This window comes from Anser cygnoides, chromosome 14 (genome assembly GCF_040182565.1).
Source record: "Anser cygnoides isolate HZ-2024a breed goose chromosome 14, Taihu_goose_T2T_genome, whole genome shotgun sequence".
Taxonomy (NCBI): domain Eukaryota; kingdom Metazoa; phylum Chordata; class Aves; order Anseriformes; family Anatidae; genus Anser; species Anser cygnoides.
The window spans coordinates 11,031,940-11,055,906 of record NC_089886.1 but is presented as its reverse complement, the minus strand read 5'-3'; positions in this window follow the sequence as shown (position 1 = coordinate 11,055,906).

The window sequence follows — 23,967 nt, the reverse complement described above, 5'->3', positions numbered from 1 at the left end:
TCAGAGCCCCTCCGCTAACACTCGCAGAGCTGAGTCACAGCCCCTGGCCATGCCTCCCCCAAACCCTGCTGGGCATCCCTCTGCCCTGGGGTGATACTGTCTGGGGCTGATCCGAGGTGTCTGCCAGCCATGGGTGCATCCAAGGCTGGTCCTTTGGGCTTTCCAAGCTCAGCTGTCTCAGGGGGTGTCGAGTGGCAATGGCTGGAGGGATGATGGATGGGGCACGGAGTGGGACAAGCACGCTGGCCCTGGTGGCCCCTCTGCGGGGCTGTGCCAATCCCATGCTGCCATTTGAGGAGCTGAGCATCGAAGGATATTTTGGTTCTGGTGCTTAACCTTTTCTTTTTTTGCGTGCCTATTTAAATTGCCACACACACAATCTGCAGACCAAACTTATTATTTTTTTTTTTGATTTACAGAAGGAGAGAGCAGTGCCCAGAAATAAATTATTAGGAATAGCTGGCATGCAATTCCCATGTAAGGCTCTTCGGATGAGGGATGGTATTTCAGAGACAACAAGCTTAGCATCTCCTTGACTGTCAGAGGGATGAAAACAGGAAGAAAAACCTATCCAGAGCTGTCATTTTAACACAGCTTGTACCATTCTGCAGCCAGAGTTAGCTCACAGCAGCTCCTGCTTCCAGGGGCCAAACAAGGATGAAACCAACAGCAGCCAGCACCAGGCTGTGCAACCTGTGTTTATCCTGGAGTAATTTTCTCCTGCAGTTTGCCCCAGTAAGACCAACTGGGGGATCACCTCACTCCACAAACCCACTGGGAGCTTTTTGAGCTGCAAGTGTGCACAGGCTCAGCACAGACACCCCTGTGCACCACCCTTTCTGCAACCCCAGAACAAGCAGGAGTGGACATAGAGCTGGGAAGTTATATCATTCATTGCTCCCGTGTGCACAGCCCCAGCGGGTGACTGGAAATCCCTCCGGCACATGGGCAAGTCCCTGCAGCTCCACAAGCTGCAGGGCAGCAGCTGGGCTGCGGCAACCCCTTGTGCAAGCACACGTAGCGAATGGCACGGCCAAGGCAAAGAGCATGGGCTTCAGCGCCTGGGAAAGCCGTGCTTTGCTTCTCTGCTGCTTGATTTAAGCTGTGCGGGCAGCAATTCCTCAGACACATTCAGCAGGCACACATTTTGAGAAAATTCATAATTAATGCTATCATTAATAGACTATTGAGATCCGCACACGTTTCCACAGGGCTACCATTGAGACTCCTGGGAACAGCATCAGCCTAAGAATGGCAGCACTTTAATTCTTTTCATTTGTGAACGTGACAATGAACCAGTTTTCTTTTATATATTCAAAAAATTCTGGTCTCCCAATTTCTCTGCCAGCAACCCCATTCTCTAAGTGCACTTTTCAACTGCTGTCCTCCAAACTATCTGTCTCCATGTTCAGCTCCAGTGAAACTGCAAAATGGCTTTAAGGTACCGTTTTCTGAAATGTGTCAGCAGTCTGGGAGCTCGCAGCCCAGCATGTTAATGCATTTGGGGGTTGCTGCGCTAAATGCTCACATCTAGGTGACTTCATTACTTTCCAAAAAGTGATGTGGAAAACAAAGTTTCATGTAGGTCAGCCTTCTAAGTGGGCTCACACCCTTAGGAGACATTGATGCGTTTGGAAACATCTTTTAGAGTCTTCCACCTCTCCACAGACTCCAGTTTTGCAGGTGCTTTCTTTGCAGCACTGCCACGGGTTTTCAGCAGAACAAGACAAGGCAGCTTTTCCCCTCTCAGTTCTCAGGCCTGGCTCCCAGCCACCGCAAGCACTGCAACAAGCGGCACAGGGCGTAACACGGAGCTTTGAAGTCCAGAATCCCACCGACAGAGGCGTCGCAAGGGGAGCCCTCCCTCTTTGTTTTTCCAAATTCGTGTTTCCTTTCATGCCTTCAGTGGGCTGCTTGGCGTCTTCCTGCGAGGGAGGACAGTGTCCCTCTCCCACTGGTCTGCGCAGCTGTATGCAGACCCTTCCTTTAATCCCTGCGAACACGGCCCATCCCAAGGCTGCTCTTTACCATGGCCAGCTCAAAGGCTGCCTGCTGGCATTACATGTCCCTTGGATGCTGCCATTCCCAGGCACATCCTTATCAGTGTCTAAGGGAACTCAGGGTTAAGTGCCTCATTTCTCCTCTCTTTCCCAAGGCTATCCCTGCCTTGGTTCATGCTCTTCCACTCTTGAATTGAGCACACTGTTCATCTGGTCGCAGCTCTGCTCCTTCCCTTCCTCCTCACTGTTCTTTACAGCCCCTTTTCCTGACTGATCCTCTCTCCTTCTCACCACCAGGTTCTTGCCCAAGCCCTCCCCATTCTCTTGTAGTGAGCCCATGCCAAGCATCTCCCCTCTGCTCTTTTAAATCCCTCCCATGCAGCATCACACCCAGCCCATCCCCTGATCAGTCACTGCTGCTGTAAGTGATTTGCAGGCTCCTGCTCTCACCCCCTGGGCTCACATCAGCCTGAGTTACTTTGTGGGCTCCTTGGGATGCATTTGCAGTTCTGGGGCACCATACCGGATGGAAAAGCACCGTGGGCTTTGCAGTGCTGGCTATTACAGTTAAATGCCAAGGCAGAGTTATGCAGCACAGCCTATATAAGCACTTAATGTCTGGCTGGCAGCAAGGGAAGTCTCCTAAAGTGGGAGTTACCTCTCTTATTAGGAGGGTTTCTAACAGCCCCACTTTCACACTGTCAGTCATACAGATTGGGCCTTTCATTCCCACATGAAGTAGGGTGCTAAACGGCGTCATCTGTCCTCATGCCAGAAGCCAAAATGCTCCTCTTTGCATCTCCCTAATAGTTTATAGCCAGGCAGCTGTACAAGCTCTGGGAACATTAGGCTCCAGGGAGAAGTTTATGTGAATTTAAGGTACTTTGCAAGCAAATTATCAGGATGTATATTCCCCTGCTTCACACACACCTTGTGCTCGTATGAATCTTTGGGATACATACACGATAGAGTCCTTAAAAAGAAGCCCTCCTCTTTGAGAAAACCCTTCTTAGTGCTTCAGTGGAAAGAAAACTTGATGGAGTTTGCTTGAATTTTCAGTGAACAGAACTCTCCCCAGATATTTCTGATCGCCCCTGCTTGTTTTCCTTTAAAACCAGCCTCTTGCCCTCTCCTCTCCCTGGGCAGGGTCTATAAATAGCCTTGAATGTCTGGCTCCCAGAGTGACATCCATGTCTTGGGGAAGGTGTATACGGTTACTGTGTTCAACTTGACCTCTTAAATTAGCAAAGCCATGAGAAGGCACAAAAGAACAACAGAAATTATGTTGATGTTTATTCCTGGGGAAATAGGAAGGAGGGGAGTTTCGTAACATTATTCATGTTCTTTAATGCTCATGGAAATGATGCTTTGGCACTAGAAAGAGGCAGTCGACTGAATCATAGCTGCAGCAACCCAACCCAACCCAGGCAGCCACAGCCCAGTGCACGCACAGGGCTCCCTGCCCTTTGTCGGTGTCCCCGGACCCGACAGCAGCTTTTTGCTGTCCTATACAGCCCTGACTCTGCACCTCCATCCCTGCATGGAGAGCCACCAGCTCCATTCAGTCCTAACCCTTTCCCAAATGCACATCAGCCTGGCATAAAATGCTATGACTTTATCCTCGCACAGCTGATGGGTTTCATCAAAATAAAGTGGCAGTGCCGAGTAGGAAGACATGGGCAGCTTCCTTCCAGCAGAACAAGGTAAAACAGCTTTTTCCCTCTGCTGTTTTCCTCCTATGTGGCATCAGCCCATCATCACAACCCTAGCCCAGCCTGTACAGCAGTCCTTCCCCAGCACAACCTGCCTGCTCTGCCAGCAGTGAGCACCGTGAACTAAGGGTCACTAAGGGCCACGCAGATTGCTCACATATCTAATCTCCAATTGCACGCTGTTTGCTTTAGGAGAGCATATTTTGGTGGATTAAGGCTCCTTGCTGTGTTACAGGGCATTTTACAAAGTCCGTTTGAGTCAATGGGAAAGCTGCTGATGGTTTAAACAGACTTGATAGGAGGCCTTATTGTATGGGATTTTGAAGTGAATCCTTAAAGTTTTGTGTATGTGTTGGACTTTCCAGGCAAGCTCAAGTCCTTTCAAGTACTCTGTGCCCCACACTCTCAAACCAAAGATTTTTATTTTTATTTATTTATTTTTCCTGGGACAAGCAAAAATTGAAAGCTGAGGATTAGATTATAATATGATTTCATGTATCTAAAAATGAACCCAGGAAGGAGCAGTAAGTAAATCAGACTGCTGAAATGGGTTTTACACCAAGGCTCCAAACATCCTCACAGTACTTCTGATCTGAAATCCCTTACCTGTTCTTCCACTGGCTACTGAGGAAGCAAGCATTAACTGTGAGATCCAGGTAAATTACTCACTCGTGCACTTTATAGTCTCAGGAGTCTCTCCTGAAGTTTTTTTGTTTGTTTCTTTTTGTTGTTTGTTTCCCACGATAATTAATTAGCTTCCTTCAAAACTGTCAAGAATTTAGCAAAATCCTTGGAAGCTGACTGCTAGTTCCAGAAATGTCCATCCATGCATTGAAGCCAGGGGCTGAAAGGCTGCTAAGAGAAGCCTTGCATTGAAGAGGGTCTTGGAAGAACTAACTCAGGATGGTGTCCCTCCAGGCATGCAAGGCTCATTTTATGCTGGCCTCGTGAGGTGAAAAAGAAACACAGCCCTGAGGCTGGCAAGTTGGGTATTTTCATCAAGACTTTAACCACAAATGGTTGAAAAACACACCTAACATTAAACAACCCAGAAAATGGCCACTTTAAGGTCAAATGGTTTTCTTTTTGACGGTTATTGAGCTAGCACCACAGACAGGTGGAAAGATTTTTTCATCCTTTAGCCTAGTTTCTACACTATTTGCATCCCAAACAATGGGGCTTTACATCACATCCCAGCTGAGGACTTAACCCCAAACAGCAGGGTATGTTTGTGGCAGAGTGTGCCCCATGCTAGCATACCAGGGCAGCTAATAACCTGAGCTTATTTTTGTCTTTATAAGACTCACTGCAGAGTCTGCTAGAAAGCTGGCATGGGTCTGTGGACCATACATATAAACCCCAGCACCTCTGTGCAGTTCTCAGCTGTAGGGTGGCTCATAAAACTTCTCCTCTCTTCACATGTCTGAGAGCTACTGTTACTATTATTTTCTATTTGCACAACAATAATGCCCAGGGGCCCCAGACAGGACCAGGATCTTGCTTGCACTAGGTGTTACACATCCCCAGAGACAACCTTTGTCCAAAGATTTCGCAATCGAAATAGCTGAGAAAACAAACAGCGGAATAAAAACAGGGGTGATGGGATGCCTGAGACCTGAAGGGGAAGATCAGCGCTCCTGGGGATGGAGGTCTGGGAGGAGAGGATGATTTGGGGTTACCTGTGGACAAGAGAGGTGAAGGAAATGGACCATGTGGAAGCTTAAAGGCAGCTCAGTTTTCAGCTACTTTTATCACATTTGGAAAATGATTCATCAAAGACCAGTCACATCAGAAAGCTGAGGAAATTACAGAGTCGTAGCAATAACCATGTGGGCAAAGCAACCTTGCCAAGACATGCGCAGAACAAATTTTTGGTTGTGGGCAAGAGTCCTGCATCTGAAGAAAATTGTTCTCAGCCCAACTCCTGCCTTGGCTTAGGAGTAAAAATAAGCACAGTGGGTCCATCTATTTACCCACCTCATGAAACTCCTATATTCATTGTAGCTGTTGCTCCAGAAATGCACAACTTCTGACTAATGGGGAATACCCATTTCATTCACAGAGCACTGTATGGCCCTGGGGCCACCTGAGCTACTTCTGGAGCATCTTTACGCTCTCCACGATGCTCCTCAGGCTGCTCAGACACTGCACTCAACAGGACATTTTGGAGGATGAAGGGGCAAAATAAAAGGCTGACCATTTTGCTCAGTAAGAGGAATACAAACCAAAAATGGAGGTGTCGGGCGAGCACAGGGCAGATGCTCCCCAGCTATTGTCCATGCCGAATGCTGCAGCAGGAAAGGGTCTGCGCACTGGCATGGCCAGCACCAAGCTGCTGGTGGCAGGGGGCTGGTGCTGCTCTCCCCAGCTCCCCGGGGAGTAGCTGAGCCCTGTCCGAAGCAGGCAGAAGGCATTGCTGGCATCGGGCTCTTTGCAGAGTTTCCCAAGCAAAGAAAGTTCAGGATACCAGGAAGGGAAGCAAAAGCCCCATAAAATGAGAAGTGTTTCTGGCAGGGGCTCCCAGGAAGCACACAGCAAAGCTCAGTTGCTCAGCAGCGAGCTTCCTTTCCAGTTGCAGGCAGGCAGCCCTGTGCCAGGACACTTCTGTTTCCCTATTCAGCAAGTGGTTGACTTGGAGCCATCCACACTTGCTCAAAAGATACAAATGAGGGCATGTCCTTAGCTGCTGATTGCATAAGCAGCCCTTTGCCATGGGACACCTCCTGCAGTCAGGTGCTGTCTCCTTGCAGTGTACTCCAAAATATCCTCCAAAAGCTTTGGGCTGGTGTAAGCAGGGAGGTGGAGGATGGAAAGGGACAAATAACCTCAGTGGCCGGAAATATGTTTCCATCATAATCTGGCTATGAGTTGAAGTGGTGGCTGTGGGCTCTTGAAATGAGTATGGGGATTGGTGGTACCCTGTTCCCTTGAGCCCTACGGCACTGTCTGCCTCTCCAGGCTCACACCACCTATAAACTTCATTTTTAAAGTTATGTTGCAGCACAGCATCCCCTCCCTCTCCCTGGCTGGAGGAGAGGATTTGTCCCTCAGCACAAATCCTCCACCTTTGGAGTCCCCTCCTGGTCGCAGCCTCTGGGACCTGCACCATCCCTCCATGCAGCCAGGTCCCCCGGCGCGCACCCTCCTTTCTTTTTCCCCGACAGCTCCGCACTCTGCCCGATGGAGAGGCAGGTCCCGGGCGCATCCATCCCAGGACACCTTGAGAGCAATTCCTGTTTTGCAGAGGCTGGAAGACAAAGCTGTTTCTGAGGACGTCCTGAACGTCAGCGGGGCCGCTCAGCCGCCGGTGGCACTGCCACTTCGCTGTAGGAGGAAGCAGAATGGACGCGGTGAATCACTGCACAAAGGACAAAAAGCCACTTTTGGCAAAAAGGACGTAATGGAAAATTCATTTTAAAAAATATTTACCTTGTCTTTAGAACGTTTAGGCCAAACAGCATTGGCGTTAATTAAGGGATACGGAGACAAATCATGTGCCTTAAAGTTGAGTCAATTAACACTCACTAAAATGCAATGTTATCTTAAAGAGCCTCGGGAAATTGCTCTGTTTATTCAATATAAAATAATAACACATGGTCTATCTGGCCACTGCCAGCTCAGGATCCTGCACTTTCTGCCAGCTGACTTTCACAATACCCGCAAGGAGAAGCTAATGTCACCATTTCCCCTTTTCCAGATGAGGAAAGTGAAGCAAAGCAGGGGGAAATGACTGGCTCGGTGTTATCAAAGAGCCCTGGCCTCCCACCCTGTGTCCTTGGAAGAGCCACGGACAAGTCCCCTGAAATGCAACAGGTATCAAAGGAGAACCAGTAGCCAAACCTGCCACTTTGCCTTGCTGTAGGATAATTTACACACAACCAGACCTCTTATTTGATATGCACATTTGCACCTGCAGCTGGTGAAAGCCTAGTCCATAGTGTGCTCTGGTGTTCAGATAACACCTTGACACCAGGCGGACGCCTGTGATTGATGGCTGCCACACACCCAGGGGACACAGCCACCTGCCTCTGCTCTCCCGTGCTGCGAGGTGGCCCCGGCCCTCTGCTCCCCATCAGGCAGCAGCTCGGGGCTCACTTTGTGCTGAGAATTAGGGTATGCCAAAGTGCCCCCAGGCTGCAACGCAGCTAGTGTATTGTCATTGCAAAAACGAGGGAAAAAAGAACACATTTTCATTGAAATAATTTTGAGGGGACATTTAAGGTGCTCAGTGTTTTTAGTCAAAACTGACTTGAAATTGTTGGCAAGGAATATTGTGCGGCAGGTTACATAAATACATAATATTTTACTATATAAATAAAAGTGAATATGATTAAATGATCCAACTGTGACACTTTCAGAGAATGTAGCGGCAGAGGTAATATTTTCAAAGAGTCCTTCATGGTGGTGGGCTCAACAGATGGACAAAGGTCAACACTTACAACCAGGAAAGCCTCAGTCACATTTTTACCATGAAAGCCATATTTCTAAAATAAAACTCAACATTAAACAAGCCAGACCCCACATGCCAAGATCTACAGAGGAGAAACAGTGGGTTTGGAGCAGTAACGTGGTGTGCCTGAGCAAAGTTGCCCGCACAGCCTCACTATTATTTTGAGGAGGGTTTTTCCCTGCACGTCCCTTGTCATGGGATCCTCCGTCAGTCTGGGATGACATTCCACATTTCTAAGATGGTGGAGCTGTGCCAGGCACAGAGCTCTGCCTGTAACTCTGCCTCTTGTCCCTGTGATCTCTGCAATTTGGGGAGGGGAGCGGGAGCCAGGTGTTTCCACACTTCTCAAGGAAGGTGGGTAGGTTACAGGAGAGTATTTTCCAGCCCCCTGAAATCCTCACGACACTTCCACCTCCAAACCGTAGAGAGTGGCGGGGAAGGTTGAGTCTTCCTGTTTACAAGCCAACCAAACCCCTTCCTGGCCAGCTCATGTCCCATCTCTTGGTCAATGCAATTAACACCCATAATTGTTTTTCCAGGCAGAAATGTAAAGAAAACATTTTTCCTACCGCTGAAGACATGAAAGGCAGGATACAGAATATGAAAAAATGTTTGGATCTGCTCCACTGCTTCAGGCATAAATTGTCAGTCCCTTTACGTTTATCACTGTGTACAGGGTCAGATTGTACCACTGTTTCCAGGCTTTTCCCTCTCCTGGTCTTATTCATGGTGCAGAAACAAACAAATTAGCAGCTGTCCCTTCTTCCAGCAACAGAGCTGGGAAAACAGAGATGTTGATGCATCTTGTTCTGGCAGCCCGATACACCAATACAGACAATGCACCAGGCAACACATCTCCTGCTTTCCACGCTGAGCCTAAGAAAAAAAAAGATCCTCATAAAGGAATTTTGTGTGCTATTGCTTTTCCTTGGCCCCTCAGCAATCACAGTAGCCACCGTGCGCTTGCCATCTATTTGTTCGTTCTTGCAAATAGCAGAGGTGTTGGAGAGGGGTGAACAAAGTTAAGTCTGGCTGGGGTGGAGGATATGCACGTCCTGTGCAAAATCCTCCTGCAGGGCCCTGTCAGAACATCCCAGCCCTGGCCTCCTGCCTCAGACTCCAGTAGTGTTGGGTCACTGTGGCTTCTGGCTACTCTGGAAACCAGCTGGAACAGCGTGCTCCTAGCTTCACCTCTCTGCTGTCTCTGCACATCTTGTGCTCGAGGACTTTGGGCTGGCCGGAGGTAAGGCAGCCACTTCTGAATGGGTCTTGGGATTCTTACTGTGTTCCTTTCACAGCATGCAGCTTTCAGCAAATCCTGTGAAAGGGACAGTGAAGAACTGGCACAAACATCAATTTGGCAACAGCTTGCTGAATTTCCAGAGGTCCCAGACACCAGCAGCCTCTCCAGTGTCTGGGTGGCCAGCGATGCCAGCAAGAGGCTCTCCACGCCCAGCCCCTGGCTGCCTCCAGGGCTACTTGAAGCCAGACAAACACAAGCCCGGGCCCCAGTGGGGCAGAAGTCACAGCAGGCTGTGCTTGCAAATCTTCGTGTACAAGGGAAGCTTCATCTGGAGGGCAGACAGAGCTGCTGCTCACAATGCACCTGAGAACTGGGGCTGGACTCCTTCCCTCCAGCACTTGTGCTCAAAAACATGTCCCTGAGTCCTCCTGAGTTTCATTATCATGCACTATAAAACAGAATTAATAGGCGGATGCGTTAAGTTTTGGCAGTGTAACAGGCTGGGGGAAGTGAGAGTGGTTCTCTACCAGCTAAACCCTGACACACACAGAGCCTGTGTCTCTGAGGTTCACTGCAGCATAGCTTATCATCTGAAATGCTTCCAAAAGAAATGAGATCCCATTGTAGAAGTAGCTCTGTACCTTTATCTATAGCTCCACTTTGGCTATCCTTTGAAGATATCCATCCAGGTAATCCTCATTTGCTTAAAGGGAACTGAGCAGAATCTGAATTGCATTCCCCCTCTGGGAAGATCTGCCCTGGGGTATTTTCCTTCCATTGCAATCACTGAATTACTTCCAAGAATTTTGCAGCTGGCTCAGCCCCATATCTTCATTTGTTAACTAGCTCGCTGATGATTAAATAATGTGTAATAGCTCACATGATTTTTATTTATTTTAAAAATAAATAGAATGCCGATGGAGGAGTAGAATAGTTTCAACACCAACATGCCCTCCCACACATGCACACTGCAAGAGCCAAGCTCCCGGCTTGCCTGCAGCAATGACTTCCATGGAGGTGGCTGGGCAAACCTGAGTACAGACAACAAGGAAGGGTCGGGCCCAAGGGATGGAGAGGCACAGGTGGGTTTGTTACAGCTCTCAGAGCTTGTGGTCCAGGAGTTAGCTTCAGGGAGGCACCTTAGAGAAGGAAAGGTGGTTTTAGCTTTAATGTCCTCAGTGAAGAATCTTACTGAAAGGCTACAACACTTACCACAGAGCAGATTCTCTGCTAAGCCTTTCCTTCACACTTTTGGACTTGAAGAGCCCTAAAGTAACATGGGATAAAATGCAGGAGCCTGCTGATATCACCTCTGATCCTTCTCTCAAGGGTATACAAAAGGAAATGAAAGAAAAGAAAAGCAAACCTGCACAACGAATGGAAGCACTCATCAGAGGTACACTCCAAGAGCTCCTGAAGAATTTCAGGTTGAGCCCAAAGAGCTGTGTCTGCTTCTTAGAGGATCACATCCAAAATCTACACAAATCATAAGGAAAAAAAATATCTTGTTTACGAAGGCAGAGTAAGGACTGATTTCCCTAAATTACCAGTGACACGAAGAGCAGAACGTACCGAGTCCCATAGATCAGAGAGATAAGTAATAAGCTATTAAGGTGTCATCAGAATATCTGTACAAACAGAGCATTTCATATTGGCAATAGCAATAGCTTTAAAATCTCATTTTTGGCTGGCAATTAATCTCTTGGGACAAATAACTAACTTTTAAAATATTTGCTTTGGTTCTCATGAAAAAAGAGGGAGTGTTAGCCCTGGCTCGGGACATTCCTCATTGCACGCAGGCCCTCCAGCCCATCTCTTCAGCATGGCCCAGCCTTGGCAGCACGATCCTGTGCTGCAGGGCTTGTTGGTTGTGCAGGTGGCAGGTCTGGTCCCCAGGGACCAAGGAACATTTATTTCCCCTTCACCTGTGGACAAAAAAGCAACTTCCACATTCGAAATGCACAAAGATGCCACTGTCTCACCGTGAACCCTCAAATCTTCAATATTTGTACATTTTTAAATAAAATGATGCTGTGTGATTGCCAACTAATTAAAGAAATTAATCAGGCTGCCTTCATAAAAGCATAGTCAGTGAAGAAATTCTCAATTACTTGGGAAAATACTGGATGTATGGAAAGTTATCTGTATATGCTAATCCCACAGCTAAATGCTGCCAAGTGTAGTTTATTGCTTGGGAAAATGTACGCCCATGGTTGATTGCAGGCATAAAATTAGAGCCCTTTTTTTTTCTTTTCTTAGTAAGAAGATAAATGTAGTCGGTAAATTGCAAGTTCCAAAGTTGAAAAGATAGATAAATAGACAGAGAGAAGCCTCCTCCCAGTGGCAGGAGAACAGGCTGGCAGACTGGTTTCACAGACTGGCATTTTTCTGCGATCGCAGTGATGTCATTTTCCAGGAGGCTGGCCGCTGGCAACCAACGGCACTGAAATGCCAAAAGTAATTATAAATCCGATTTCCTCCAATGTCCCTGATTATGCTTGCCGGGACGTGTTTCTTGCCATATGAAAGTATCACCAAGTTGAGCTAGAGCCAGAAGTGTATGAGATTTACTGGCTGCCTCTATTTTAAAAAGTGCTTATAGTAAACATTTTACATTTGCTAAAGTATTAAAGTTTTTAGATGTCTCAGCACTGGCCTCACACACAAGAATTAACCAGGGAGGGGGTTGGGTTTGTTTATCTATGGTTTCAGGTTGTTGGCTTAAAAAACTCTTATGTGAGTTCTTTAGTGAAAACAAATGTCACATCCACTGTATCTGACTGGTGCTTAACACACTGGGTCCAATCCTGGCCAGGATCTCCTCAAACATCTGTACCACATGTAAAAGGGCATTAACAGCATTAAACCTTGACTTGCTACTGCAAACTGCTGCACTTCTTTATGTGATGCCCTGGAAAAGTGTAATGGGTCTGCCTTTTACTGTGTCACAGTCTCTGTTTGCCTTCCCATAAAATTCTCTGAACCATTCTCCGAACACCGGGCACTACCTTAAATAAAGTTGCCACCTACAAAAAGGAAGCTGGGTGTCAGGGCTGGGGGACAAGTGTTCAGAAGCTCCCCCTGAGCTGTAGTCTTTGAGGCCACAGCACTGGAGAGAACATAATTGATGTCTGCAGGGGGACAAGTCACAGGGACATCCTTTTAAACGGTTTTGAAGCCTCAGTGATTAGTAACAGATTATGGAACCTCTCTCAGGGGAGCTCGCGCTACATATTTCTGTCATGTACAAATGGGCTTGAATTTTGTGCAGCCAGGAGGCATTAATTAGCGATTTACACCCTGTTTCTCCAGGGGACAGCCTGATTGCCACACGCCTGGGAATCGGGACAAAAGGATGGGGAGAAGCCTGGTGTGCTGGAGCCCAGCCATGGCTCAGCTAGGGCTGTGACACCATGGTGCTGCTGCAGCGGTGCCTCCTGCTCGCAGTGAAAGTCCCTGTTTGTGCTACACCAGGAGTCGCGGGCAAGGCTCGCAACCAGCCTTTAAGTGACCAAGGAAGTAGTGGCATCACCCAGGACTTTGCTGCTCCACTCACACACCCAGAGGATGCGACCGAGGCTCATGCAAGTGATAGCGGTACATTTAGCAGTTCCCGCAAATTGTCATAATTAAAGGCTTAACCAGTGGTTTTCCCAGGTGTTGTTCATCGGTCAGGCATCCAACGTTCAGGTGTACAAGGTTTTATTGCTGCCTGAGACATGCAATAAAAGCTCTCTGCCGGCACTGCTCCTTGGGTGTGGGAGGTGAGCGGCTGCGAGGCTTCCCAAGGTCGCTTCGGGCAGCAGCAGCAGCACGAGGTGGGGACAGCTCACAGCCTCCCCACCCTCCCCTGGCAGTCACCAGCTGGGGATGTTCATTTTTACAAGATGATTTTCTGGGTGAAGAAGAAAAATAGCCTTAGCAAGTAGCTCCAGGTGAGAGTACCTCACAGTGCCGATGTGCTGTACATCAGCAGGGTGCGCGCAGGGGAGAGCGTGCTGCTCCATGCTATTTGCTCAGTTTTACGTTTTACTTGCTTTGGCTGCTTTACAAATACCAGCAGTATTTTGTTAGGCCTTTTTCTACTTAGCCGAGGAGCCCTAGCTTTGCCATTTGTCTCTTGCGGTTACTGGTAGACCACGGCCCTGTCACAGCTTCACCCTCTCTTTTAGACGTGGCGTAAGATGTAGTTCGCCTGCTGCGATGAGAGTTTTTGTGGAGGACAATCTGGGTGAACCCCTTGTTTCTCTCTACTTTCTCCAGATCCTGTAAGCCAGCAGAGTATAACAGCAATGAATTACAATGCAAGAAATATGTGCTTTACTTTCAATTTGTCACCTCCATGGTCACTGGAAGAAGGACAAACGCAGCTTGCTCCAAGCAGGGCTGCTTCAGAAGAGTGGTTCACACTCCTTCCCTGTGCAGCAGTCTGGGGAGATTTACCAACCCTGAGTCTATGCAAAGAACAAAAGCCTGTGAAACACTTTTCCTGCAGTGATTTGATCTTTTCAAAGATCAAACCATCTCAGAGGAAAGGGAGGAGTTGGAGAAATAAGCAGCAGGGGGAAGCCCTGATGAGAAATGAATTAGTCATTGCTTTCCAAGCCCTACAGTTGATCTCAGGGGGCACTGGGATCATTTTACTGGAGTCCTGTCTCCTCCACAGGTGAGAGCAAGCACAAAGCTGTGGGGATGCAAGCAGTTACGGGTGATTTGGGTGTGGACAAGAGGCAGGCAGGGCTGACCAAGCCATTTGCGTGGTCTGACTTTGCTCTCAATTCTAACACAGTTTATGGAGCACAAAGTCTTCGTGGCAAACAGAAGAAACAGCAGAAAAACAGATCCAGCATAAGGCCAGTGCAAATGTTGATTTATAAATGATGCAGATGCATTATTGTTGGTTTTTTTCTACATTGGCTACCCTTAGGCATGAAGGGGGTACAGAGCTGGCGATGCCACCATGCTGTCCTGGCGTTCCTACTGGGAGAGGCAAGAAAAGCCAACTGAACTCAAATACTGCCCTGCCCAGCTCCATAAAAGACTATGAATATGTATATATGGCTAATAGGATTTCAAGCTTGCTAATCCTGTTGGTCTCATGCTGCCATCTCTAACATGAGTGTGTGAGCCCACTCCTATGTTCAGCAGTGGAAAGTGCACAGATCCTATTTGACATCTTATTCTAAGCACAACGGAGGTGCCACGTTACCAGCCCAAGCCATTATTATTATTATTATTATCATTTTTTCCAGAAAGATAGCACTACCATTCTAAAGGAAAGGATGGAGGAGGCAAGTCAGAATTTGCCAATACATCCCATATCTGGTCTGTGTCTGTGTGCCTCGGCTGTCCCTTAATGTCCTGTGCTGGGACAGGGAGCTGCGGGCAGCGATCTCGCCCTGCGCCTGACTGCTCGCCCTGCAGCAGGAGCTTGCAGCCTGGCAGAGAGCATCCCTGTGTCAGCATGGCCTGACCTGCCAGGCAGATGGAGGTGTCAGCCGGATCTATGCTGCTCCAAATCACTTATTCTTTTTGCTGTTCCTCTTCACAAATTCCTTTTCAGCCACAGTTTCCAAAGTAAGGCAAACAGACCTTGCGCTGGGATGTCTTCCAATGCAAAGATGAGACATGTTGCTTTTCTTTAACCGGTTTGTTTAAGATATAGAAGCCAGTTCCACAGTGGGCCAAGTTCCCTTCCCCTAATAAATTATGGGCTGATTTCTGAGACTGTTTGTGAAGCACTGCTGCAAAACCCCGTTAGCCCAGGGCACATTTCTCTCGCCCAGCACTGCTGCACCTTGAAACGATGGCAGCTCCACAAATCTGCAGATACTCCTTGAGGATCCCTTGTTGCACCCAGGCAGGCACAGTGACAGCGCGCACTTCATGGTGCTTGAGCATCTTCAATGAAAGAGCCTCTAGCTAATAGAGAAGCTGGAGGTGCTGCCAAGTTTTCGAAATGCTTCTGTGCTGTGTATCTCACAGAGGTTTGCTCCCAGCCTCACTGCAGAGTCCTGGAATATCTCACTGCGGTGCCAAGGAGTGATTCTTCCTGGAAGGAAGGGCTAGATGAAGTCATACTCACCCCTGGCACTGCTCTACTAAACGAAGGTGCAAATAACACAAATCTGTGCCATACAGCATCTCATGGTATGGACCTGGGCAGCAAGAACACAGCCTTAAAACTGTGAGATGCAGTACAGGGAAGAGACGTATTGGTCTTGCCTGTTCTCAGTTGAAATAAGCTTTAAATATTGCTCAGCTGAAAACAATGAAGTGTCAAAAAGGTCCTGTCCTCCCCTTATTTTTGAATCTTTTTCCCTTCCCCTCACAGCTGAAGAACTCCGAACTGCCAGACTCCACACCACCTGCTCGTGTCTCTGGATGTGCAACACCTTAGGGAAAGTTAAGTTTAACGTCATTTTCAGCAGGTGATAGAAACTTTCTGCCTTTTGCACGAATATATGGCCAATGCCTCCCAAAATTTGGCTTCTTTTAAAATGTATTGTCATCACCAACCCCTGTAGTTTTATTTTCTATAAACTGTCTTCTCCCTTCAAAACAGTCAGCAGCAAGGGAGAGTGCTTCACTGCCCATGGTCAGAAACTGAAAGTGCAAGAGAAGCCATAATGCTCTGCTGAGGAAGGACGAGAGAGAAAGTAGGAAGACAGAAGTGCCCTCGAAGGTTAATGGCTAAAAACTGGGAAAGATGCACACTCCTTGCAAGCACCTTCTTAAAACAGGATGCAGATGATGGGGCCAGAGAAGAAACCAGGTGTTTAAAAAAAAAAAAAAAAGTTTTACCATCCGAAAAAGGTGGTGTTTGTTCTTTTTACTTTCAAGACAGTTTATTTCTAAAGGTTTTCCTTTAGAACTCCATTTAAGACAGATTCATTGAGAAATTACTCCAGAGTGTTTATTCACACTGATAAAACAGAGCATTTGGCTCCAAGCCTAATGACACACCAGTTGTGAATTAATTAAGTGATAATCTTTATCGGTCTGCAGTATACACAGCAATAAACCTCCACCCTGACTATATTAATAACTGGAGAGATGGTTAGGCATTAAATCAATCTCAAAAAAGCTGTTTATTGCAAGTATCCTGCCCCGCAGTGAGGCTTATGTAGCCTGGACAACGAACCTCCAGGAAACGAGAGCTGTGTTGGGAGCCTCATATTTGGGGCTCTGGATGTAAGAGCAGCCCCGGATGGTGGTGGGATTAGTGATGTACTGCGGTGTGGGATCAGCTGCCCACCAAGGGGCTGGCTGCTGCTGGCAAGGAAGCCCTGCAGCTCCTCCCTAGAGATGGATTGGGGCAGATCCTTGTAAGAGCATACTGAAAAACCTCTTCCCTCTTCAGAAGGGGGACCCCAGGGCTCTAATATAGGTACAGCCCTGCCAAACCGGGCACTGATTCCCTGCCACGGTGCAGAGGCAGCTCCAGGTATGTGGTGGGAGCTGAGAAACAAAGCCCAGCCCCTGCGGCTTGCAGGAGGCACGCTGGGCTGGAGGTTGCACAGACAGCATTTGTCATGGAGCTTTTACTTGTTGCTATTTTTTTTTTTTTTTTTTAAGAACTAAATAGCACGGCTTTCCAGGCTTGGCATCCAGGTGACCAAAGGGCTTTCATTATTTCTGATAAGAAAGGCAAGCCTGCTGCCAGCAGAGTTCCCATCGCAGCAGTATCACAGCCAGTTGAGGATGATTTGAGATTGCCGTTAGCAGAACTGTGGTGGTTGTTCATTTCTTTTAGCTATCTGGAGGTTCCTATTTTTATTTTTCCTCCTTTCTCCTAATTGCAGAGTGTTTCTGAGTGGCAGAAAACAGTACTTCTGGCTAGAGCCTGGTTCCTTTACATAAAGGCAAACATTCTGGCCTCATGTTGGCAGCATCATAGCTTGTTACTGGTGGGGTAACAGTGCCCGGACTTTCCTGCAGAGAAAAAGATGCCCTGAAGGACCAGCAATTCCTGTTGTCCAAGAGCCATAGCAAAAGCACCTGCTTTTTTTGTCCCACAGATAACTGAGGCTGAGAGGATAGATTTCCATGAGTGATTTTCAGCCCTGTTACTGGCTTTGGCAGTGGGTTGCTGGAGCCTTGGCGCTGGTTATTGACACAAGCCCAGCACCTCGGAGGGCAGGATGCAGCGTTCATCCCGGGCCAAACTGCCCCGGCCTCCTGCTCTGGAGCTCACTTTGGGCCGGGCCAACGAGTGTCACCAACTCTCTAAAGTAGGACACTTTGTCCTAGAGAATAAAATACACGTTGCTGCTGCTGATCAACTAAATTAGGAGCCCAATTATTTTAATGGCTTTTTTTTCTTTCTTCTTTCTTTTTTTTTTTTTTTTTTTTTTTTTTTGGAACACCAAGAACTTGCAGAACAATCAGCCGGGCCAGGATGTTTTTTTTTTTTCCTAAGCAGACTGTCTATGCTAATGACTTGCAACTTGTCAACAGGAACCAAATTCCCATGGCGAATAAAGGGAGAAACCATGGCATTTTGGCATGTTTCACCATGCTCAAATCAATCACCTCTGAAAAATAACATCATGGGAGAGAGACTGGTCAAATAAGATAGTTGGAAAAACAGAATTTGTTCCCTGCTTCCTTTCTCCTCTAGCCAAAATGTACATAAGTACAACACTTGTATCAATTATTTAGGGAAGAGGCTCATTCTCTCATGTACGTAAGGTTTTGGATCTCAGTTCCAGTGGACCAGTAATTAGGCTTCTTTTTGTCATATATTTATGATGGGTCTCTTGAGACTTCTTTATGACTTGGAAACATTTATAGTGGAAGAAGAGATGGCCCCTATGGCTTCTTGTCATCCATATTTTTATTTTTTAGAACAAAACGCAACATAATTAAATACCAAAATATCAATATGATAACATTTAGAAATAATCTTCTGCCAGTAACATGTACATAACATAATAGTGCAATAATGCACTGGTAGAATGTGCTCACTAAGAGAATAATATGTATTTTGGCATGTTTTCACTAGATAATTTTTGCCTAAAAATTTTGTTCAGATTGTAGCCAGCTTGATCTGTAAACCAAAGGGGTGGTCAAATGGAGGCTGCACATTCTGTATCAGATAATGTGAGCATAATTTTTTCATTATTCCATCTGCTCGTTAATGTTGACAACAGTCGCCATCAATAAAGCAATATTTGCTGACCATTACTATCCAGGTGGTCCCTGAGATAACACAGTCCATCCCTGCAATATAAACTGGCAAATAACTGGGCTATTTCCAGATACAGTTGTGTGGGCTCTAATGACAGATGCTGATTTATTTATTTTTTTAATACCGTGTGCTAAATATAAAACACCAAACAATTCATGAATAATCTAAGACCTTAAATAACTTGGGCCATACATATGTATATTCATTCTACCCAGTGTTCAAATCAAAATATCACAATCTGTCATCTTAACAATCATTACTAAACCATTTTTTGAGTTCTTTAAGGCTTTTATTTTTCTACCAGACCTGCTAGTATGGAGTTTGCTGTGAAAAGATTGTTCTTGACAAAGTTTGAGTTTATCTCTAGTAAATATCAGATTGTTATTAGGACAAATATGCATGTAACCAGTGCAATATGAATTTGGAGCCTTTTTTTCTCATACCAAATATGTATATGTGGGTTTGATACTATTCACTATGACTGTTCCAGAACTCAAAGCTGAAGTCAAATTTCAGTACAAGTTGATTGTAAGTGAAGTTGTGACCCTCTTTACACTGTGCTCCAAAGATTCCCTAGGCTATTTCTTGCTGAGAGAGTTTAAACCTCATATTGGTAGTAGGTTGCCATATATTCCACTTAAGATGGTTCTATAATTTTTTTTTTACAATATAGAAATCCCAGTATCAGTTTTCTGTCATTTTATTTAGAAGACTTCCGTGGCTTCTGTTTAGTAGGTAGTAAACTCATTAAATTTCTCTTGCCTGGAGGAAAGAAATGAGTTTATGTCACATGTGTTTAACTCTTCAGATTAGTCCTGGATATATTTTCTTACAGAGTGATGAGAAAGGTTTTCATGGACAGGAGTTGTTCCACCTGCACTAATACCACTCTCTGCATCGGATTAACAGTCCAGCATTGCTTTTATCAATTACTGAATGTGCAGAAATAATTCATGATTCCCTGGTGTGGCGCTAAAAAGCATTCTTTGATTCTCAGGCTGCCCAGTTTGCTGACAAATGGCTACTGAAGAGGCGTTTTCTTGGCAAGACTTAGGCAGTTCTGGAGGAGGCTCTGGATGCAGGATGCAGAAGGAGATGCTGAGCCCCAGCCTCAGGAGTGGGAGATGGCTGTCTGCTGCTGGGCATGGAGATGTGAGTCCAATCCGATCTGAACAACAGTCACTGCCATTTGCCAGTTTTCTGTGGAAAGCATCATTAACCAAGCAAGAAATTGGGCATTCATTCCTTTACCATGTAATGAAGTATTATTTGCATAGGCTTTTGGCTGAAGGAACGCACAGCGAGACGTTTTGCCCCTGTTTCAGAATGAAACTAGATCTTATTCCCAGTTTAATTCCCTATAGGACTTTTTTTTTTTTCTTCAAATAACTTTGAGTTTAAGGTTGATCAAGATAACCTCCAGAAGTCCCTTGTAACTGGAGTTATTCTGTCTTTATAACCAGCCAAGAGCAGTGAGGGCAGCAAACTAGATTCAAGTAATTATTTTGTGCAGAAGACAAATTGCAGTAATATATTGCAGTAATTCCTTACAGTTCAAACATCTTTCACCATTGCTGATCAGATAAGCCAGGGAGCTGGCTTTTCTCTCATTTTTCTCAAAAGCCCCAAAGGGGACCGAGACTTTTCTGCCTTCACTGAAGTGTTTCTTCTTTGCTGCCACCTCTGTTCCTGCTTTGACAGCAATTGTTTCTTAACTGATGGAAAACTCTCTGAATGAGGTGGCATTTTTTACTGTTCTGGTATTTAATGAGACAGAACAGTGGGAGCAGGGGAAGATCTAGCTCCCTATTCAGCCTGTATCTAATGTATTGAAAGAAAACTGGAAGAAAAAGTGCCAAGGCAGCATCTTATCTCTCTTTATCTGCCCAGACAGAAGTACGTGAGAAATGATACCTGCTACACGAGTGAGCATCTTCACCTGTTAGATTTTTTTTTATATACATATTTTAATTTTTACTAAAATGTGAGAAATGTCAGATTCAGAATATTTTTCTCAAAACAAGAGTGACAATTTCCCACTCCTGGTAGTCACATTGCAGGCCATCAGCTTATGTCCAGGAAAAGTTCAGCCCATCATTTTCATTCCCACAATGAAACATACAGCTAAGATCAGCACATCCACTCAAGGGCCATTAGTATGCCTGGAGCATTTTGCATAGGGGAAACATGAATTATCTTTCCATAGTAAAGCTACAGCATGAATTAATGTTCCTTAATTTCCCCAGTGCAGTAATTTCACACTTGAGGGATAAAGCTTCCCTGGTGCCAGAAAGCTCCGCAGCCCAGCAGGCTGCTGGATTTATGGCAAAGCATTGCCCCTGTAAAGCTGACTGCAACAGCAAATGGTTGCACTGCTGTGGGATGGTCGCTGCCAGCAGCTCCCCTTTCCCTGTGTGCACAGCCCAGTGCTCTCCAGGCTCCGAGGCCATGATGTGCCATCATTAACCACCACCTTACTGCCTGAGTTAATTACAACAGAGGCACGGCTCCGGGACAGAGACCTATGGGCAGAATTCACAGCAACGAAACTTTTAAAGACTATTTTGAAGAGATACTTGCTGACAGAAGAAGAGAAAGATCAAGCAAGTGCCACTAGAAAAAATAATAATTAAAAAACAAACAAAAAAACCCACAAAACACAAAAACAAAACAAACAAACAAACAAAAAAAAAAAACAAAAAAAAAACCACCAAAACCATACTCAAAAGCATGGTTACACAACAGCACTGCCAACATCAGTTTGAAATGAGGAGCTAAAGCCAAGACTAGATCCCATCTGGGAGAAACTGGTGTCACGGTGTGGCGTTCGGGCAGGACGCAGCAAGGCAGAGGAGATAGCATCTCCTGAAGCCACACCTGGAGAGATGCTGGGCTGTGCCACGAGACCCAGGTGCTGGCACTGCCAAGGCAGTGATATCATGTGTGGTGTCACCAGCCACACCCTGGAAGAATGTAGGTCTTTTATTCAACACTTTTTGGCAGAAGAAAGAGAAAAGCTGCTGTCTGTCATCAGGGCTGTCTCAGGCTGAAGGTATGGACTCAAGTGAACATCAGCTTCTTTAACACTGAGACAGGCAGTACAAAACAACAGGCCTGTCATCCGTATATTAATTTCTTTCTCCATCCTGCTTGTATGTGAAAAAAAAAAGGCGTTTTTAGTACCACTCTGCCACATGTATTTCTGTGAGCTGGCTAAGTCTCCTGGCCGGGTTTAGATGCTGCTGGGATTGTGCTGGGGGAGAAGAGGGAAGGAGATGCCTAGGAAGTTTTCTACCATGTAGGATTGCCAATGGCACTAACTCCTTCAGGATTTTAAGTAGCCACACACATACACACAGCTGTGCTCAGCAGGACACACAGTGTTCAGGGTGAAGCAACTCCCACTCCTACCAAGTTTTCCTGTAACTCATCTTCCCAGGGACAGGACAGCAGGGACAGTGGATGGGACGGACTCGTAGCCAAAGCCAGGATAACCATACCTTGCATCCAGTCCCTTCCTGCCCTGCCCTAATCAGTTTTCTCCCTCCTGTCTTGATCTTTCTGCTCCTTTCCCCTTGCCTTGCTTCCTCATCTACTCTGAGGCAGATGGGAAGAAAGCCACGGACACAAACGAGGTCGCAGCAGTCAGAGCTGGCTTAGCTGTTCCCAGCCCACAGCACGAGTCCCACCTGGGACCGGAGGTTTGGCAGAGTCACTGGGGCTTCACTGCTGACTGCAGGGGCTTCGTCCTCCCAGAAGTCAGCCCCAGTCTGCAGAAAGTCTGACCTCTGTTCATCGCGTTTTCTCAGCTGCTTCTCTGCTTCCTCCTTTGTGCTGCTTGCTGGCTTGCCAGTACAACAGTTCATCAGCAAGGAATTTTTTTTTTTCTTTCTATTTACAGCCCAGGAAGAGAGCACTTCAATGGCCTTTCCAACAACAGAGAGAGAGAGACAGAATCTATCTTGGACAGACATCAAATGGATGCCAGCCTGGTTTAGGCTAATAAAGAGCATCATTGAGCTAATGAGATTAAGGCTGACTTGTTTATGCTGTCCCTGCTGGAAAAGGTGCTCCAGGACAGCGGCTGTGATGTTCCTGGGACCTGGGGAATTACGGAGGAATTTTTGCGTGGCCCAGAAGGCATTGACCTGATTCCTCTGCCCTCCCACGTCCAGCAGTTTGCAGGTTCATTGGGAAAGATTAAGGTAATGAACTATTTCCTCCTAATTTTCCCATCCCTAGATAGAAATAAGCAGAAATCCTCAGGCCAGTGATGAGACACCGCATTCATCTTGTCCCTGGAGAAACCTCTTGACATGTTCCCTAGGGTGGGGGCTGAAACTATGAGCAGGTGGGGAGGAAGAGGAGTACAGGGCATAGGTGAGAGGGACCAGATGTCCACCTTGCTATCTATTGCCTGTAACATCCACTCACCATATCTACCTGCAAGTTATCCGCAAGGAAGGTAGGACATTCTCTGAGCCCTTCTGCTGCATCACCAGCTGCAAATAATTGAAACACAAATTAAAAATCCCAACAGTCAAATGAAGTCATGCCTGAGTCCAAATCTGAGGCAGCGGAAGGGACTCGGTTTTTTCCAAGCTCTGTGCAATTGCTCTCAAACCCACTCCAGTGATCTAGGAAAAAGGAAAGTACTCCTCTGGGAAACGCTTTGGGAGTGTGACTGCCCGCTGGGAGGAAGCACAGGCGTGGTGGCTGTGGTTTTGGGGATGCTGGCAGAGCTGTGGACACCATGGGGAGAGAGCAGAGGTGCTGCCCTGGAGCTGGGCGCTTCTTGTGGCTCAGGATTTGGGGCACGGCTGCTCAGCCTGCCTGCTGGCACCGTGCCCCGAGCTAGATGGGGAGGTTGTCCCCTCTGCCAGCCCCCACCCGCAGCACGTCCCCCCTGCCCGGCCCAGGCACCAGCGGGGATGCTGAGGGGTCCCAGGGGGGCTGCCGTCCCCAGGCAGTGTCCTGCAGCTCCTGGGCTAGCGGGGGACAGGGGGATGGGATGGGATTGGTGCCACTGGCTTGGCAGGTGACCACAGGAAGCATTGTGCTACTGAGCTCATTTCCACCAGGACCAAGGGTTCATGAGGAGTAAAAATAACTCTGGAAAAACAGAGCCGAAGCCCAGTCGTGGAGTCCCTCAGTTGCTCAGGCTGATTCTCGATCTGCTCAAGCCAGCCCAGGATCCTTCCCATTCCACTCTACCTGCATAGCCCTATACTTTGTTAGCACCCACAAGCACAGTGATATTACCAGGACCAGAGGAACCATCCTCAGCACATCAAATGGACCGTCAGCCCTGCCTGATTCCTAAAGAGCAGTCTTTGCTATTTTTAAATAACAAATGTTGTGTTACTCTT